The sequence below is a fragment of the Microcebus murinus genome, chromosome 16 (assembly GCF_040939455.1).
Source record: "Microcebus murinus isolate Inina chromosome 16, M.murinus_Inina_mat1.0, whole genome shotgun sequence".
NCBI classification, from domain to species: Eukaryota; Metazoa; Chordata; class Mammalia; order Primates; family Cheirogaleidae; genus Microcebus; species Microcebus murinus.
The window spans coordinates 40,151,803-40,167,023 of record NC_134119.1 but is presented as its reverse complement, the minus strand read 5'-3'; the positions used below and the strand labels follow the sequence as shown (position 1 = coordinate 40,167,023).

At 40.5% G+C, this 15,221-nt stretch overlaps 1 protein-coding gene across 6 annotated transcripts in view; it reads right to left on the bottom strand.

The window, feature by feature from the left end:
* Positions 1-15,221, bottom strand: part of PKIG (cAMP-dependent protein kinase inhibitor gamma) — an 87,910-nt gene that overhangs the window by 29,861 nt on the left and 42,828 nt on the right. For 3 of the 6 annotated variants that reach the window (XM_076011142.1, XM_076011143.1, XM_076011144.1), the window contains one exon: positions 2,392-2,461. The gene's annotated coding sequence lies outside the window, so the exon portion shown is untranslated. Of the gene's footprint in view, positions 1-2,391; positions 2,462-13,629; positions 14,119-15,221 lie in introns of those variants that run through there. The other 3 variants (XM_076011145.1, XM_076011146.1, XM_012780802.2) reach the window with 2 other exon arrangements.

Sequence of the window (15,221 nt, the reverse complement as noted above, 5' to 3'; positions counted from 1 at the left end):
ACTCTTGTTTCTATCAATTAGCCTCTGGCAAAGTTGGTTTCATTATATGTTGTTTCACTTAAAATCACAGTTTTCAAGAACCAATCAACAACATCAAGTGAGGACTTACTGTATAAGGGTTCCCTTTCTCCACGTCCTGTCAACATTTATCTCTTGACTTTTTTATAATAGTCATTCTAATGTGTAAGATAATATCTCATTGTGGTTTTGATTTGTATTTTTCTAACGATTAGTTCTGTTGAGCACCTTTTCATAAAACTGTTGGCCATTTTAATGTCTTCAAAAAATATCTATTCAGGTCCTTTGTCCATTTTTTAATTGGGTTACTTGTTTTTTTGGTGTTGAGTTATATGTGTTCCTTATATATTTTAAATATTAACCCTTTATTTGATATATGTTTTGAAAATATTTTCTCCCATCATATAAGTTGTCTTTTCATTTTGTTATTTCCTTTGCTATGTAGAACCTTATTTATTTTTATTTTTATAGATTTAGGGAGTACAAGTGCAGTTCTGTTACATGAATTAGTATATAGTTGTAAAGTTTGGGCTGATAGTGTAACCATCATCTGAACAGTGTACACTGTACCCATTAAGTAATTTTCCATCCCTCACCTCCCTCCTACCCTTTCACCTTCTGAGTCTCCACTATTTATTATTCCATTCTATGTCGATGTGTGGACATTATTTAGCTCCTACTTATAAGAGAGCACATGTGGTATTTGATTTCTGAATTATTTAATATTTTACTTAAGACAATGGCCTCCAGTTCTATCCATCTTCCTGCAAAGGACATGATTTCATTCTTTTTTATGGCTGAGTAATATTCCATAGTATATCACTTTTTCTTTGTCCAGTCACCCAGCAGAAACTCTTAGTTTAATGTAGTCTACTTGTTTTGTTTCTTTGCTTTTGTTGCCTGTACTTTTGGGCTAACATCCAAAAAAATCACTGCCAAAGCACAATATCATGGAGTTTTTCCCGTTTTCTTCTGCAAGTTTTAAGGTTCTAAGTCTTACATTTAAATCTTTAATCCATTTATAGTTGGTTTTTATGTAAGGTATAAGAATCCTATTTCATTTTTTGCATGTGTATATCAAGTTTTTCTGTTTATTGAAGTGACTATCCTTTCCTCATCATATATTCTTGGCACCTTTGTCAGAGGTTAGCTCACCGTACACATGTGGGTTTATTTCTGGCCTTTCCATTCTATTCCATTGGTCTATATGTCTTTTTTTAATGCCAGTACCATACATTTTGATTACCACAGCTTTGTGATATAATTTGAAATCAAGTGGTATGATGCCTCCAACTTTGTTATCCTTCTTGCTCAAGATTGCCTTAGTTATTTGGGATCTTTCATGGTTCCATATGAGTTTTAGAATTTTTTAAAATCTATTTCTGTGAAAAAAGCTATTGGAATTTTGTTAGAGATGGCATTAAATCTGTAGATCACTTTGGGTAGTAGGGACATTTTGACAATATTGATTCTATTATACGAGGCAGATTCTTTAAATGGCTTGGTATGGACACAGCTTCAACCTTTTCTAGTCCTGGGCCTTAGAGATCTTGTTCAGCCAGGTGAGATTCTTTTTCACTTTCTACTCTCTGCTTGCTTCACTGGCTCCTCTCCTAGGAGATTTCCTCAGCCAAGAGATGGGGAACGTCTTCAGTGTCTGTGCCAGGCCAGAGCAGGTGACAGCCTCCTTGAGGAATAGCTGTGTGCTTCCCCTGCATGCATGGCCTGCCCCCCTTGCTGAGGTCAGAAGGAAAACAGCCTGGGAGACGAGCAGGCACACTCCTGGCTGCCATGCAGTGTGCCCATGTGGTGGGAAGGTAGCAGCCGTTTTTAATGCACTTGAAGAAAAGGACTGAGGGGAAATGCTAAATGGGCATGTTAGCCCCAGGATTCAGTTTCAGATCATATGTTAGTTATGTGAGGGCCCTGCACAGAATTTTCAAGATATAAGAGAACACAGGAGCTGTCCTTTAATTTCTCTGTGGCTTCCACACTGTCTGAAACATCTGCAGAAAGAGTATCAGCAGAAGGGCAAGCCCTATGCATTCTGGCTCTTCTACTTATTCCTGTGTTATCATGGGCAAGTAGTTTTACCTCTTAGAGCCTCAGTTTCCTGATCTATAAAATGGGGATAATATATATGTACCTCATAAGATTAAATAAGATTAAGAAGTATTTAAGTGCTTATCATAATGTCTGGCACATGGCTTAAGTAAATACTAATAATAGTTCTAGAAGCTTTGCACAAGTACTCTTTTTGTCTTTAATGTCATTTAAAACCTACTTATTTTCTTTCTTCAAGCAGAAATACAGGTATTTAGGCAAAAATCTGTGATGCTCTGGTAGCACAGTATGAACAGCATGACTACTCACCTGGTTTAATTTCTTTTTCCTGCTTGCATGTCTTCAGATTTTCCACTGTTGACTAATCAGTGTGGAAATTCTAAGGAACCAAAAGAAAAACAAAAATTAAAGCCAGACATACTCTGGGGTTGTAAACTGAAACAATCTTTTGGGAAGGCAAGTTAATAATATCTATTAACATATTAAATGTGCACATCCATTAGGGTTAGCCAAATGTCCAGGAATTTGTACAATACATATGTTTACATAAGTAAAAGGATACTCAGTGAAATATATAGTAGCAAAACAAAGAGGGAAATGACTTAAATGTCTGTAAATGGAATAACATTTAAATTATAGTGTATCAATACAATGAGAAACTATACAGTTATTTCAAAGAATGAGAGAGATTTCATTGTACTGAAATGGAAACATATACATGCTTGATTGTTAAAGAGTATATTGTAGGTCAGGTGTGGTGGCTCATGCCTGTAATCCTAGCACTCTGGGAGGCTGAGGCGGGAGGATCATTTGAGCTCAAGAGTTAGAAACCAGCCTGAGCAAGAGTGAGACTCTGTCTCTACCAAAAATAGAAAAAATTAGCTGGGCATGGTGGAGCATGCCTGTAGTCCCAGCTACTTGGGAGGCTGAGGCAGTAGGATCGCTTGAGCCTAGGAGTTTGAGGTTGCTCTGAGCTAGGCTGATGCCACAGCACTCTAGCACCAGAAACAGAGTGAGACTCTGTCTCAAAAAAAAAAACAAAAAAAACAAAGAGAGTATATTGTAAAATTGCATATATTATCACTTTTTAATAAAAAATATGAACATGAGTATACTTAGAGAAAAAGAAGGCATTTGTGTACATATATTTAAAAGTATACAGAATTTATAGTTTAAAATTTTTAAAGTATACACAGAAAAAAACAAACTACAAACAGTGGTTCTCTCTAGGACTCAGAGATTCAGAGGAAAGGAATGAAAGACTTTCAACTTTGTACATTATCTATTTCTGTTTTGATTGACAACTTTTAAAGAGGCATGTATAACTTTCAAAATCATTACACATGCTGTCTATGCAAAATTCTATATCCAGCTAAAATATTAAGAGTGAGAGCAAAAGATATTTTCAAACAAAGACTAAGCAAGTTTATCATTCACAGACCCCAAGAACATTCTCCAAGCAAGGAGACTGACACATAAAATAAATGAGATTTTAGAATCAGCAGTGAGCAAAGGAATTAGTAAGCACATTGGTAAATTTAAAGTATTGACTGAGGATGAGGAGTGGTGACTCACACCTGTAATCCTAGCATTCTGGGAGGCTAAGGCGGAAGGATTGCTTGAGCTCAGGAGTTCGAGACCAGCTTGAGTAAGAGTGAGGTAAGACTATCTCTACTAAAAGTCAAAAGAAATTAGCTGGACAACTAAAAATATATATATATATATATATATATATATATATATATATATAAATTAGCTGGGCATGGTGGTGCATGCCTGTAGTCCCAGCTACTCGGGAGGCTGAGGCAGAAGGATTGCTTAAGCCCAGGAGTTTGAGGTTGCTGTGAGCTAGGCTGATGCCACGGCATTCTAGCCTGAGCAACAGAGTGAGATTCTATCTCAAAAAAAAAAAAAAAAAAAAAAGATATGGTATTAACATAAAACAAATAGGTTTGTGGACTAGATTAGAAAGTCCAGAAATAGATACAAGTAAATAAAGGAACTTATTTATAAAAAAAGGTAGGATTTCTTCTCACCAAGATTTATTGTTAAAGAGAAAAAGTAAAAAAAAAAAAATAAAAAAAAAAATAAAAAAAAAAAAGGTAGGATTTCAATACAAAAGGAAGAAGATGGTTTATTTAAGAAGTGGTGCTAATATAACTAGAAGAAAGCTACCTCTTACTACATATGAACATAAATTCTAAATGGATTAAAGGTTCTAGATTAAGTTAATTAAAACAATAAAAATATTAGAAGAACATTTAGGAAAATATTTATATAACTCTAAAGTATGGAAGTTATTCCTAAACAAGGCAAGAAGAAATTCAGACACTATGAAGAGAAAAATAGAAAACGGATATATTTTGCCATAAATAATATTATATTTAATAATAAAAACAAAGTGATAGATTAGGAAAAATATTTATAGCACATTATGTAATCCTTAATATATAAATATATAAAAGGCTCCTAGAACTTATTGAGATAAAAGCAAACAACTAAGAAAAATAGGTTGTTATCAACCAGCGGATCAAGGGGCCTCGGACACTAGAATCCAATCAGCCAAATTAGTTTATTTCTACCTGTGCAGGGGCTGTCACCACTCCATGCAAGGAGGGAGAAGCAGCCCCCGAACAAAGCCTTTGAGCCTTTGCATTTCTCTTATACCCTGGGGGCTGGCAGCTATGCAAGCAAGCAATCACAGAAGCAGAACTTTGCGGTTAGCCTAGCCGTTAGTTAAGCTAGTTAAGCAAACGATGGAAAGGTACACTAAGGGACAAGGGACTTTCCGGGAACAGGACCTCTCTTTTCTTTTTGAGAACAGGCCTCCTTGACTTTCTCCTGCCTCCTCTGGGAACTTTCCTAAGAGGTCGGGACCTTTTACTAATAGTTGGAGCAAGACAGACTCCATTTTAGATCTACAGGAGCCATCTTTAGTCTATCTACTTCAAGGTGAAGGAAATTTACAGAAGAGGAAAATGAAATGGCCAATTAACATGAAATAATGTTTAATCTCACTAGTAGTAAAGAAAATACAAAGTAAGCAACTATAAGACACCATTTTCCCCCATTATCTTGGCCACAAAATAAAATAATAGAAAGAGAGGAAAGGAGGGGGTAAGAGAGGTAAAAGGGAAGAAGGAAGAGAATATCTAATATTGGTAAAGATTTAAGGAAACAGAAGTACTCATATATTGCTGGGAAGAATGTAAATTACTCCAACTCTTTGTAAAGTAGGATGGTATTATCTATTAAAACGTTAAATACAAATACCCTTTGACCCAGCAATACTATTTTTTAAAATGTAACCTACTAAAACAAAAGCACCAATAAAGAAGAATATGTACATAAAGATATTTGATGCAACAATATTTGTGTAGAAAAAGCCCAGATTACTCAAATATCTGTCAAAAGAGAAATGGTTGACTATACTGTGGTATTTCTAGATCTATAGGCCTGAAGCCATTTAAAAGCCATTTACAACTACTCATGATGTATTATTTAGTGGGAAATATAAACTGCAGAGGAATGAATAAAATATGGTACCACTTTTTTTTTTTTTTTTTTTTTTGAGACAGAGTCTCACTCTGTTGCCCAGGCTAGAATGGCGTGGCATCAGCCTAGCTCACAGCAACCTCAAACTCCTGGGCTTAAGCAATCCTTCTGCCTCAGCCTCCCGAGTAGCTGAGACTACAGGCATGCGCCACCATGCCTGGCTAATTTTTTCTATATATATTTTTAGTTGCCCAATTAGTTTCTTTTTATTTTTTTAGTAGAAATGGGGTCTTGCTCTTGCTCAGGCTGGTTTCGAACTCCTGACCTTGAGCGATCCTCCCGCCTTGGCCTCCCAGAGTGCTAGGATTACAGGCATGAGCCACTGTGCCCAGCCTGGTACCACTTTTGACAAAACAAATAACCACATATACTCCCAAACCTTATATTCATTTAAATAGGAGGTTGGAGAAAGGTATGGAAGGATATATACCAAACTCATAACACTGGTTATTGCAGAAGGATGGAAATGGGGAGTAAGGAGAGAAATTATAACTTTTTCTTTATACATCTTCAAATTGTTTACTTAGTGACAAGGAGCATGCCTATTACTTAAGGGAAAAATGAATATAATAAAAACAAACAAAAACAAAAAATACATCCAAGCAGAAACGGAACAATGGTAAACTATGTTACACACTATCCATTTATCTTTATATGGGATAGTAAGTTGCATTTATTGTCACTTTGTTTTTTTTGATCAAAATAGAATAGGTCTTCCCCTATTGTTTTGGTAGTTGGAAGGCAAATTAAAAAAAGAAAAAGGCTTCATGGGGGAAAAGTATACTTTCTTTCTTAAGCATTTACAAAAAGGGGAAAAGATCTTTACTTAAGAAAACATTCTCCCCTTTAAAATCCAAAAGCAAGCCTAAAGAGGTTGGTGCCCTTGGTTCCCTCCCTCCTCCCGCCTCCTGGAAGGGTACCGTCGCTGGGGAGCGGAGCCCTGCAAACAGCAGCATCTCTGCACACAGGGCTCTCTTGGTTTACAGGCAAATGCTTTGGCCTCTGTATCACATAGGTCTGGAATCTGGTGGGGATGTTTTGCAAATCATTTTGATGGAAAGAGAAAGTAGCAGAATGATGAAATGAAAGAGAAAAGAAGCTGAATGGTATTCATAACAGGCACTTGAAGGAGAGCTACCTATGCTGAATTTGCCACTTCAATTACCTGAAAGGTACATTCCACTCTCACATGGTAGAATGTTTTACTTTTAACTTTTATTTCATCGTTAATGATACCTCATATTTCTACAGGACTTCACATTTTACAAAGCACATTTTATGGCAGCCTCCTCACTCTGCTCCACTCTTTCCTTCCAATCCGTTCTCCACATAGCAAAGATCACTGTCACCCACAAAGGCCCACATCCTTAGGCCCCTGCCTCCTGATCTTCACCCATTTCTTTCCTCTCACCCCCTTGTGCTTTGGCCACACTGGCCTCCTTTCAGGCTCTCAGCTGCATGCTTTACTGCCTCGTCCTTTCACACGTGCACGTCTCTGTGGCTGGATTATACTGCTCTACTCCACAGCAACCCTCTTTTCCCTCTCCCCCCTGAGCTCTTGGCATAACTGACTCATCCTGGTTTAAACACCACCTCTTCAAGGAAGCCACACTCTCCTCCTCTATCACTCCCCCTGCCTACTGACTTCCTAACACCACTATTTGTCCTTGTAAACTTCATGTGGGTACAGGCCACACCTTTCTTATTTATTTATTTAGAGACAGAGTCTTGCTCTGTCACCCCAAGTAGAGTATACTGGCATCATCATAGCTCACTGCAAACTCAAACTCCTGGGCTCAAGCCATCCTTCTGCCTCAGCCTCCGAGTAGCTGGGCCTACAGGCATGTGCCACCATGCCTGGCTAATTTTTCTGGGTTTTTTTTTTTTTTTTTGGAGATGGGGTCTCACTCTTGCTCAGGCTGGTCTCGAACTCCTGAGCTCAAGCAATCCTCCCACCTTGGCCTTCCAGAGTACTAGGATTACAAGTGTGACCTACCATGTCCTGCCATGCCTGTCTTATTTAATACTATCTACCTATCACTTTGCCCAGGGCCTGGCAAATATTAGGTGCTCAATAAAAACTGGCTGAATACATAAAAAATTTATTGAAGGCTTGGCTCAAATGCTACTGCTCCTCCACCTGATCGGGCTTTCCACAGGACTCTGTACCTGTCTTGGGGTACATTACCACATGTGTTAGTTACCTGAGTCTTCTTTCCTATCAGACTGTGAGCAACTTAAAAGTTTTATTTACCTTGATATTCCCCACAGCACCTTGCAGAATGTCTGACACATAAAGAGTTCTTAACCGTATGTGAATTCATGCACACACACATGAAAACATGAAGCTGCAGCCTCTAACTAATCGCAGATAATAGTCTTTCTCCTACTCAGTGACTGTAGCATGGAACCAAAGCACCTTTGAGATATGCAAACAAACATGAGACTGCCCAGGGAGAAATTAAAATTAGAGCTAAACTTGAAATGCAGTGGTGTATGTGGGTGAGGGGTTAGGGAGACAAGCCCTTATTTAAAAATCACAGAAGTCAAATCACTTAGTGATTTCTTTAAGTATGTTTTTTCTGCGCTATCTACATTTCCTTTCCTTGAACATGTTCTAATATTTCAATCAGGAAAAAATAACCCCACAATAAATATTATAAAAACAAACCAATGGAAAATTCAGTGGTAATTTTAGACTATAAAATCACCTATCCCTATGTTTCCTTACTACATCTTGGGACTCCAGATTCAGAGTCTTCTCAGGTGGGACCCTACACTTAGTGAGGAAGTGTTGTCTTTATCCCTCTGAAGCCCTGGGGAATAGGAAGGTGCCAGGAGTGAGTGCTTCAGCAGGAGGCAGCTCTCAGTGTCTCTCTAATGCAAATGCTGGCAAAGCTCCCTGAGTTAAGAACCAAAGGGAGAGTGTGAGAGTAATCAACCCAGCTCAAGATCAGGGCCTCATCCACTGCCTGGTATTCTGTAGCACTTTTGCATACTTCTTTCATAGTGCTTTTTAGAAGACATTATAATTATTTATTCACCTGCCTATCTTCTCTGATGCACAGAGAACTCCACAAGGCCAGACGCTGTGTCTCTAATCACCCTGTTCCTCTAGCCCAGTACTTAGTACTAGGGGGTCCTCAATATACATTTATTGAATGTTAGAGACCACACCTATCAAGTACTAAACACAGTAACAGATCTAGGTCCCTGGGACATAGTAAGACATTACTTTATTTCCCTGAAGGTCCATTATTCAGTTCTAAAGAGCCAAACTGAAGCCAGTAATTTGTGGAAGATTAAAGAGGCTTCTTTTAAAGTTAGGACATGCTGGCTTCCTTTATCTGCAATTCAGAATCAGTCATCACAGCTGAATGCAACTTCCAAAGAAACTACTCTTTGAAGGAGCAGTTCTCAAAGTTGCATATTGGCATTTAGGAAGGATTTCCAGGAGGTAATGGGCTCAGCTTCTGTTCATGGCTAATAACCTGTTTCCAAGAACTTTAGCTTTTCCACCTCTGTCTTCACTTAGAAATAGCTTCTCATGAAAACACTCAGCAGAGTTAATGGGGCGAGATCAACTTCTCATCTGTCACACACAGCACCTGCTACCCAGCTTCTTCCTTAAGTGGCTGGCCCAGAGTCCTCTGGTCCCAGGAGAATTGCCCCCACTTCTGCTTTTGGCCTTAGCACTGGCTGGCTGATTTGAAGTTCAGCATCACTTGACTGGGTGACAGGAAATAATGCAGAGGCTTGGTTTGAAGAGCCAACATGGCAGCTCTAGGGTCCATCAAGCGGTTTCAAAATTGATGAGTACAGAGATGACCTGAGGTTCCTCATGCAAATGCCACCCTCTGACTGAGGGGGCAGATGCCTATGCACTGGTTGAAATTCTCTCTCTGGAATTTTAAAGCAGCTAATCCTGAGCATGTATTTTTGTACCAACAAAGTGCTTTATGAGCCTTATCCCATTTCACCCCCATGGTAACCCTCTGAGGTAGGTAAAACTGTGACCCCCACTTTATGTGAGATGAGGTAACTTCACTAGGATCCTCCAGCTGGGAGGTGGTGAGGGCAGAGCTCTTACCTGCTATCCTTGCTGACTTCTCATTGAACCCTAGATTTTCTAAACTGAAAGAGACTGTGGACACCAACCAGTCCTAGGGTTAAAAATGTCCAGAGAGGGCCGGGCGCGGTGGCTCACGCCTGTAATCCTAGCACTCTGGGAGGCCAAGACGGGCAGATTGCTCGAGGTCAGGAGTTCAAAACCAGCCTGAGCAAGAGCGAGACCCCGTCTCTACTATAAATAGAAAGAAATTAATTGGCCAACTAATATATATAGAAAAAAATTAGCAGGGCATGGCGGCGCATGCCTGTAGTCCCAGCTACTCGAGAGGCCGAGGCAGGAGGATTGCTTGAGCCCAGGAGTTTGAGGTTGCTGTGAGCTAGGCTGATGCTACGGCACTCACTCTAGCCTGTGTAACAAAGCGAGACCCTGTCTCAAAAAAAAAAAAAATGTCCAGAGAGGTCAGCAGCCAGCCAGGCGACCAGAGAGCACAATAGACTGGGCAGAGGAATAGCACAGATGAGAATGAACTGGAGAACACACTCCCCTAAAGACATTCAAATTAGAAATAAAGCCATTACTCTGACTTCTGACTCTGGTTCAATCCTCCTCATTTAATGGATGGGGAAACTGAGACCCAGGGAGGTGATATAGAAAAGGCAGTACAGTGTGGTATGAAGTGCAAGGGCTTCATGGAGAGCCAGTTCTCATTAGGAACTCCAGCTCTATCACCTGCTAGCTATGAGACCTTGAGCAATTCACTTAACCTCTCTGTGCCTCTCTCATGCATAAAATGGAGAGAATCTCTGCTTCATATCGTTGCTGTGAAGATTAAAAAAGAAGTCAGCACATGCATCATGCCCAGTCCTGTGTGTGACACATATTGCAGGAAGATACAAAAGCTGAGTAAGCGCTCTGGACGTGGTAGTCCCTTCCATAATCTACCTCCACTCCCAAAATGCCCTAAACTTACTGCTGGGGCAGCTGAAGTGGGGTAGATCAGAAAAAGCTCACTGACAACAGTGCTGACATTGATATATAAAATAAGAAACTAGAGGCTAAGTGCAGTGGCTCACACCTGGAATTCCACCACTTTGGGAGACAGAGGTGAGAGAATCACTTGAGGACAGGAGTTCGAGACCAGCCTGAGCAACACAGTGAGACTTTGTCTCTACAGAAAATTTAAATATTAGCTGGGTGTGGTGGTGCACACCTGTAGTCCTAGCTACTTGGGAGGCTGAGGTGGGAAGATTGCAAAAGCTTAGGAGTATAAGGCTGCAGTGAGCTATGATCATGGTACTGCACTCCAGCATGGTTGACGGAGCAAGACACTGTCTCTATTAAAAAAACAAAAACTAGACAATCAAGCCACCTTCATCTGGTACATGCAGGCCTGGATTGAGGGGTGTGACGCATTCTACCACATCTCCAATCCCTGCCTCCTGGCAGGCACCGGAAAGTCCAGGTAACTTCTTCTAGAACGTTACCTCCTCACCACCATCTTAGGAAAAGGAATGCCTTTTTTGATTATCCAATGTCTCAAGACCCAGGGGTAGGCCGGGCGCTGTGGCTCACGCCTGTAATCCTAGCTCTTGGGAGGCCGAGGCGGGCGGATTGCTCAAGGTCAGGAGTTCAAAACCAGCCTGAGCGAGACCCCGTCTCTACTATAAATAGAAAGAAATTAATTGGCCAACTGATACATATATATAAAATTAGCCGGGCATGGTGGCGCATGCCTGTAGTCCCAGCTACCCGGGAGGCTGAGGCAGAAGGATCACTCGAGCCCAGGAGTTTGAGGTTGCTGTGAGCTAGGCTGACGCCACGGCACTCACTCTAGCCCGGGCAACAAAGCGAGACTCTGTCTCAAAAAAAAAAAAAAGAAAAAAAAAAAAAAAAGACCCAGGGGTAAGGCAGAGGAGATGGCTCTGGCATTCCCACTGCCCATGCCCACCTTCAACAGGCTTTGCTGCTGGGGAAGAATACAGCTTTAAGATATGCCGAGGGGCTTTGAGGCCCCTCCTGTTAATCAGGATCTTAATTCAAATAGGTTTTAAAGAAAACATCTTCCTGAGGATTACAGTCTCTGATATCCTTAAAGATAAAAAGCCCTTAATTTATCAAGAAGTACAATTTTGGAAACTTGAAATTCAAGATCTGACTACTTTTGCTCTTCTTGGCACTTTGTGGCTATCCTTTCCCTGCAGCAGCGGACGATGTGTCTAGGCTAAAAGGAGGAGGAAAGGAGACAAATAAAGGGATTTTCCCCCTCCTTTTCTCCCTCTCTCTTGCCAAACTGGGAACTAGGCATTTAAGTTAAAACTGAGTAAGCTGTGTCTCCTTTGTACATATGTGCCAGGCTTTCTACTAGGCAATGGGGCACAGTAAGCACACAGAGAGGGCACAGACAGTCTAGTGAAGACACAGGGAATTGAAGTTATTCCAGTAATTATGTAAATACAGTTCAGATAAACACTAGGAGGGGCTTAAGGATAATATGGGAACATACAGTGGATGTTTGCCCTCAGTTAATGGGGTAGGGAATGATATCACTGACCATCTAGTGTTACATAAAGGGTTGGGCATAACATCAGGCCTAGCACTTAAGAGATGCTCAATATATCAATTTTCTTTTTCTCTCTCTCCCCAAGTACACGTTTGTGAGTACACATGTACACGCACTCAAACTTTCTCTTTCTTCAAGAATAACAAATCTTAAAAAAAAAAAAAATAAAAACTTAGAAGTAACTTAATGTTGCCTGTTTTATGTCTTCTTTTAATTGTCCTACAGGCACCAGGTTTTAGCCACTCCAGAATACTAAAAACTAGGGCACTTAGCTCTGAAAGCCATAAGGGTCTCTGCCACAAAGAGAAAAGAAATATGGACAATTCATTCCAAGCTAAATTTGGAAATACAGAGATCATCTACTTTTGTGCCCTCATTTAGGTATGAATGAGGAAACTGAGGCCCAGAGAGTGAGAAACACTTGCCCAAGATGGCATCGTTTCCTTGGGTGATCATTCTATGGCTTTTTGGTTTTTAAAGCTGAAATTTTTCCTTTAATTTTGATTTTTCAAATATATTTAACCTGCTACCAGGGGAGCTGGGTGCCCGCACATTGCAGGCCATCTGAGAATGCTCAGCTCGGAGACGCAGCAGTAAGGGATGTGGTGGCAACAAGAGCCCCCTCCCTTCCTCTCCACAAAAGGGTAGCTTGCTTAGTTTAAAACCCTGAAAACAGATACCAACAAATAAAACATCTAAGGGCTTACATGTTTTGTTTATGTCTAGAATACGTCTAGGTATAAAGTAAATTTTGAAAAGGAAGCAATAAAAGGATCACAAACCCAAAGTTAAAGATTTCCAACCCTTCTTTTCATCTTGGAGTTTGCCACACAGCTACTGCAGCACTGGATTTGTAAGTGGTAACTTCATGAAATCCAACTATATCTGTATCTGATATTTAACTCACCAATCTTCTATTTGTGAGGGGAAGATTACAGGTTATTTTTACTTTCAGAGACATTTCTTTCTAGAATGTTTAAAATTGTTTGTACCACCTTTGTAATCAGAAAAAAACAAAGGTTTTACAAACACCAATTTCTAGGGGAAAATTTATTTCTTCACCTATATTTAGGGCAAGTTGTTGCCTTTAAAGCTCTGGATACTCTGCCAAAGTTCTCTGGGTAAAAAAGTAAAACAGCATTTGAATGGAGCCCATCTGTGAGATTTGAGGCTCCGAGTCCAGCCCTAGGCAGTTTCAGACAAAGCCATAATTTTCAGAGCAAGCTCACATATAGCATAATATAAAAATAGACACTTTGTGACCAACAGCCTGGAAAGCAGCTCTCCAGAGAGCTCAGCCTCCACACTCTGCTTCTCCCCGGAGGTGGGGGGCAGGGAAGGAGAGTAAAGTTCTACTTACAACCGCAAAGTTTCCTCAAAGTCCAGTGGTCCTCAGTCAGAAGTGGAGGTAGAATTTAAGAAACCAGGATCAAGATTAGAAGTGCAGACCTGGGTGCAGGCAGGATTCTCTCTTACCCCCTCTCGTTCTCCCCTGTGTCTTCTAAATGAAAAGCACTTCGAGGTTTTAGTGGGTGTTTCCCACGTCTCGGGCCAAGTAAGTCCCCATTTGTTGTAATCCAATGCTCAGCCTGATGATGTCAACCACTCAACTCACTTGCTCAGTTTCCACCTCTCTGTCCACGGGAGCGCTCTGTTTCCTTTGGACAATAAGCCAAGGGGCTATAACTGCATCCCAGGCCCGTCACATTTGCCTAACATCCTTCCTTCAATTTTCAACCCTGCAGCATTAGTGACAAAAGGCTTCCTATCACTCACTCAGCCAGGGCTCCCAGTGTAAATTCCCTTGCTTCTTAGTTATTGCCCACTGCAGGCCGTCTGCTTTGCTTTGCTGTGTTTTAATTCATTAGTGTATACTAGTCAGGGTGGAGATCTTAATCCCACCCCACCTCCATCTCTTTCTTCCTGCCCAATTTTCTGAGTTGTTGAATTTCTCCATAAAGTTTCCTAGGTACATCCAGGGCACAGTACGTCAGTTTGTTCTTCGTGTAGGAGAGATGACGCATGCCCGCAGGACAGGCTTGGAAACAGCACTGGTCTGTTGCCTAGGGAACTGGGTTCTGGACTTAGGCCTCCAACTAGATGAATGGCCTCAACCAAGTCATCTCCCTCTCTGGACCTCAGTTTCCCCATCAATAAAATGATGGCTTTGGTGTTTTCCACTCCTGAAATTCAGTGACCAAAAATCAGTGACTGAGAAGCTTATCAACAAATGCTTTATAAGGCATTTTACTACCTTAAAACCAACTATACACTTGAGGGAGGAAAGAGCCCTGGAGCAGTCAGAGGCCACTGCCCAGGACGCCAGGCTCAGCTGGACTCCTTTAACCCCCTTTATGAAGGAGCCAAACTGATTCTCTGGGAAAAAAACAAAAGAATTCACTAAACAAGTGAATTCAGCATCATTGCCAGATAAGATAAATAAGGGAATTTAAGTGTCCTTAGGGACTAACACAGAACAGCCCTGGTCATGACAGACAATCTCTTAACATTTGTAAAGTGCTTGATGGTAACACCATAAACTTACTCTACTTTTGTGTATAATGGGAAGCCATGTGGCATGCAGGGTGATTAGGAACATTTGGAAGCCAGGCATCTGGATCTGAGTCCTAGGTGACTTAATTTCTCTGAACTTTAGTGTTTTTACCGTAAAATGAGATACTATAGTGCCTCCATTTTAAAATTTTGAGAATTAGCACATGCAAGGGAATTTCAATTATTTCTGGTATATACTAAGTATTGAATAGATGTTAGCTCTCATTGTTGCATATAATCTCATTTGATTCTCATAATACCCTTAGGAGAATTGGGTACGCAGAGGCTACATTATTATTCTCTCTTTCCTGAATAAGAAAGTGAAACAGAGAGGTTAAGTGACATGCCCAAGGTCACAGAGCTCAAAATGAAAGGGCCAGAATTAGAAATAATCTCTTA